Raw genomic sequence first — 5,320 nt, 5'->3', positions numbered from 1 at the left:
CGACAGCCCTTTTCTGGTTAACGTAGAAACTTGGGGCGAGGACGGGTCGCATTACCTGCCTCCTCGCGTTGAACCCCCGAGGAGTTTTACGACGTAGCGGATGGGACGGGAGGTTAAGCGGAATTAGCCTTCGCGGAAAAACGGCCGCGTGGGAAGGGCATGTGGGGACCTGTCATTTACTGCCCCTGGAAGTGAAGCAGGAGCAACGTGACCACAAGCGTACCAGTTTCGGAGGGAGACGGACGCCGTGAATCCATATTATTTTTGACGGAGGGAGACATGTAAGTCAAGGCTTACGTCTGAGAAACGAGCATAGCAGGTCAGTGGTTTGAAAAGTACTGGGTGAAAGGGAAGTAATCATGGGAATATAATATTTTTTCCTTAATATCTCGACGGTCATTTTCATCAAATGCAGACGCATAGCAGTAGAAAATATATTTGAATAGGAGGTAAGAAATTCGTCCATCTTTTATTGTCATAAGTTTCTCCTTTACATTTACTCTATTTTTTCGTGAACCGCGCGCGTGCACACCAGGTAAGTAGTTGGTGAATCGGAGGAAAGCGTGGGACTCTAATTTCCCAGGTTTTTACGTTTATTTATGTACGTCCTTTGCGGCCGAGTATTGACGATTGCCCATCGCAGTCGGGTATTTGAAAACTGAAGATTATTTCATGGCCCTTAGAAGGGCCGTTAGGATGCATCAAAGCAATCCCGTCGAGGAATTTACTTTGAGCTGGTGTACTTGGTGACGGCCTTGGTCCCCTCGGAGACGGCGTGCTTGGCCAGCTCACCGGGAAGCAAGAGCCTGACGGCGGTCTGCACCTCCCGGCTGGTGATGGTGGAGCGCTTGTTGTAGTGAGCCAGGCGAGAAGCTTCGGCGGCGATTCTCTCGAAAATATCGTTGACGAAGCTGTTCATGATGCTCATGGCCTTGCTGGAGATTCCGGTGTCGGGGTGCACCTGCTTCAGCACTTTGTAGATGTAGATTGCGTAGCTCTCCTTCCTCCTGCGCTTCTTCTTCTTGTCTCCCTTGGAGATGTTCTTCTGGGCCTTGCCCGCTTTCTTCGCAGCCTTTCCGCTCGTCTTGGGTGGCATGGTGATCACGTTCGGCGAACGGGGTCGATTTCAGTATTTTCGCCGAACATCAGTCGCCTGCTTATGTACCCCTGGTCCGTTCCGTGAGCCGAATCTCCTCGACGACCAATCACGTAAAAGCATGATGTGGCGTCGCTAGGACGGCGGCAGCCTATATAAATGCGCCCAGGAGTCTGACAGCGATTAGACAGCACTACCAGATAAAGAAGCATTCAGCCATGTCCGGACGAGGAAAGGGAGGAAAAGTGAAGGGGAAGTCCAAGTCCCGCTCCAGCAGGGCCGGTCTTCAGTTTCCGGTCGGTCGTATCCACCGTCTGCTCCGCAAGGGGAACTATGCCGAGCGTGTTGGTGCCGGTGCCCCAGTCTACTTGGCCGCCGTCATGGAGTACCTGGCCGCGGAAGTCCTCGAGTTGGCCGGTAACGCTGCCAGGGACAACAAGAAGACGAGAATCATCCCTCGTCACTTGCAGTTGGCCATCCGCAACGACGAGGAGTTGAATAAGCTCCTGTCGGGCGTTACCATCGCTCAGGGAGGTGTCCTTCCGAACATCCAGGCGGTGCTCCTGCCCAAGAAGACTGAGAAGAAGGCATAAGCATCACGCTGTGCGCATAAAAGGTCCTTTTCAGGACCAGAACATACTAGAGAGATGTACGCGATAAATGTCATGTGAAAAAAATAATAATAACAATAAACGTAATAAGCATAGCGAATGAAACGTGGAGCTATAATTGGGCTAAGGTAAACGATGGGAAATAAAGCGTATAAAAAGTGAAAGCGTTTGTGCTGAAATGCAACGAAGAATGATTGAAGGTGACACTGCTTCGTTTACAATGTATTTCATAGTCTGTCATAAAATTTCACCTGCAATCTGCCGCTTAACTACGTTATTTCTTGTTAACATGTATGGTTGCAACGGCGCGATACACATTGTCGCCAGTCCGTTGCCACGTGCTTATTCATGTACGGTTGCAACGGCGCGATATACATTGTCGCCAGTCCGTTGCCACGTGCTTATTCCGATTCGCTGACAATGTCTTTAACGTCGGTAAAGGCTCATACAATTTCAACTCTATTATCACCGCCATTTTTCCTGTGCGCTCGAACAGGTCTTACTTTACTATTTATCGCCGTCACATACGCTATAGCGAATAATTTTTCGTTCCGTTATGGCAAAGGATTAGCTCCATCTCTGAACATTGTATTGGTCCTTAGAAGGACCTTTTTTATCGACGTACGCCGGGTGTCGGATGGCGATCCCGTCGCGTCGTGTCTAACCGCCAAACCCGTAGAGAGTGCGGCCCTGTCTCTTGAGTGCGTACACGACGTCCATGGCTGTGACGGTCTTCCTCTTGGCGTGTTCGGTGTAGGTGACGGCGTCACGAATAACGTTCTCAAGGAACACCTTGAGCACACCGCGCGTCTCCTCGTAGATGAGTCCGGAGATACGCTTCACTCCACCTCGGCGGGCGAGACGGCGGATGGCCGGCTTGGTGATGCCCTGGATGTTATCGCGGAGAACTTTGCGATGACGTTTGGCTCCTCCCTTTCCCAGGCCTTTTCCTCCCTTGCCGCGTCCAGTCATCTCTGTAGTCTGCTCGTAGTAAGGGCTGCTGTCTGATGACCTGAAATGCACCTTCGCCGGTATTTATAAACGTCGCCGCCGCGGCGATGACGTACCCGACCTCTCCACCAATCAGCGTCGCCCGTACTATCTGGCGCCATTCTCGGAAGTGCTTAAAAGACGGCGTTGACCCGGCTTTTTACAGATCGCAGAAATGGCACGTACGAAGCAGACAGCCCGCAAGTCCACCGGAGGAAAGGCCCCGAGGAAGCAGCTGGCCACCAAGGCCGCTCGCAAGAGCGCGCCGGCGACGGGAGGCGTCAAGAAGCCCCACAGGTACCGCCCCGGTACCGTGGCCCTTCGTGAGATCAGGAGATACCAGAAGAGCACGGAGCTCCTCATCCGCAAGCTGCCCTTCCAGCGCCTGGTGCGTGAGATCGCCCAGGACTTCAAGACCGATCTTCGGTTCCAGAGCTCCGCCGTCATGGCTCTCCAGGAGGCCAGCGAGGCTTACCTAGTGGGTCTCTTTGAGGACACCAACCTCTGCGCCATCCACGCTAAGCGTGTGACCATCATGCCCAAGGACATCCAGCTGGCCCGCCGTATCCGCGGAGAGCGAGCTTAGAAAGCTACTTTCGGCCGAAAAACAAAGGTCCTTTTCAGGACCAGTACATACTTAAAAGTTTGAATTTAGCACGATCGCACAATAATTAACGACGATGTAAATCCATTGGAATGATGGACGACATGAAATTTCCTTTGCGCATGGCAAGTGCGTTTGCACGGCTACGCATGAAATGAGATGAAATAAAAGTTCGTGCGATGCTTACCTGACGCGCTTAACGAAAAGAAAACAATACTCCGTGACGTGTTGTTCATTTTACACGTTCTATGAATGTTATTCTTAATTTTTTTTTTCGTCCGTCCATGTCGCATCATCAATTTTAAATAGGACCGTTGTTTTTGCATGGCATTAATCATGATAAATGTTAACTTTGGGCGTGCTCAGTGGCGTGGGCATTGAGTGGCAAGCATCTTTGGAAGACATGATGGTCCTAAAAAGGACCGAGATTGGACGCTGTCTGCTGTCCTAGGTGCGCCGGTGGCGAAGCAGTGATGGTTCACTTCTTTTTCTGGGCGGCGGAAGGTTTCTTGGCGGCGGGCTTGGCCTTGGTGGGCGTCTTCTTGGGCTTGGGGGTCTTGGGTTTGGTGGCCGCCTTTTTCGCCTTCGACGGGGACTTTGCCGCCTTGGCGGCGGGTTTCCCAGCCGCCGGCTTCTTCTTTGGCTTGTCCGCCGCCTTCTTCGCCTTCTTGGCTGGTGGCGCGGACTTGCTTCGCTCCTTGGGCGCGGACCTCTTGGTGCCACTGGACGCCTTCTCGGAGGACTTCTTGGCTCCGACCGCTTTCGGTTTCTTTACTCCCGTCTTCTTGACGACCTTTTTCGCCTTGGTCGTCCCGCTGGCTGCCGCGGGTGCGGCCTTCTTGCTGTGGCTCAGCTTGAAGGAACCTGAGGCGCCCTTTCCCTTGGTCTGGACGAGAGTTCCGGCGGTGACGGCCGCCTTGAGGTACTTCTTGATGAAAGGCGAGAGCCTCTCGGCGTCCACTTTGTAGCTGGCTGCGATGTACTTCTTGATGGCTTGAAGGGAAGAGCCACCGCGCTCCTTGAGGCCCTTGACTGCGTTGTTAACCATCTCGGAAGTGGGCGGGTGCGACGGCTTTGCGCGAGCCTTCTTGGCTGCTCCGCCCTTGCTGGCCTTCTTGGAAGCCGCGGAGGTTCCTGAAGAAGGCAGGGGTTTTACTGCGACGGTGCCCGAAGGCTGGGCTGCCGGTGGTGCGGCTGCCGCTGCTCCAGATGCTGCGTCTGCCATGTTATCGGCTGCTGCGTGATGATAGAAAGAGAAAATTACCAAGACATGGATTTCATACGAAAGTCCACCTTGCTATCGTACCATTTCGGAGCAAAATACGATCTCTTCCTCTCGCCTCCGGTGCGCTTCTCGGATTGTTTGTACTCCACTCCTCCTCCGACTTTCGCGTTTCGGAGAGTGTCGGGGGCGCGTAACGAGGGCGCCTTGCGCCGCGGCGCCCGTCAGGGTTCCACCCTGTCGGCCGTGGCGGCGCCAGGCGTTTGGCGAGCCCAGTTCGTGTGCAGCGGGTCGTCAAAATACGGGTTGTCGTCCTGTCGAAGGCGTACCCGGGAATAAACGTTGCACACGTTTCTACCGGGGTCGATTCCTCGAGATCCGAGGTAACGTACGTTCGAGGCCATCCTTCACCTGGTATTGGACGCGCTCGCGACCCGGTGGGCCGCGCGCCGGCCGCGGAAAGCGGCCCCGAGAAGACGGTCCCTTCGGACGCCTTCCCCCTGACTCGGCGCCTGTCAAACCTTCCTCCTGTTCCTCCCCGGTGCCTGTCCCGTAAGCGGACGTTTATGCATTTTTCGACGACTCGGGGGCGTCGCGACGCACCCACCTCCCGCGCCCGTGGGAAAGGATTATCGAGTCGCAAATGGAGACGGAGTCACCCGTTAAGCGCACGCCTTACGACGCGTCCGCGTGGGCTTCGAAATGGTTGCATGGGGTGGCCGAAGGGGAAAAAGAAATGAACTGTACGCACGCGAATGGGACGTCAAAGTTCACGTACAACAAAGTCGAGGATGGCG

Source organism: Hetaerina americana, unplaced genomic scaffold, assembly GCF_022747635.1.
Source record: "Hetaerina americana unplaced genomic scaffold, ioHetAmer1.1.p SCAF_566, whole genome shotgun sequence".
Taxonomy (NCBI): Eukaryota; Metazoa; Arthropoda; class Insecta; order Odonata; family Calopterygidae; genus Hetaerina; species Hetaerina americana.
The sequence above is the reverse complement of the archived record's forward strand: the minus strand, read 5'-3'. Positions refer to the sequence as shown.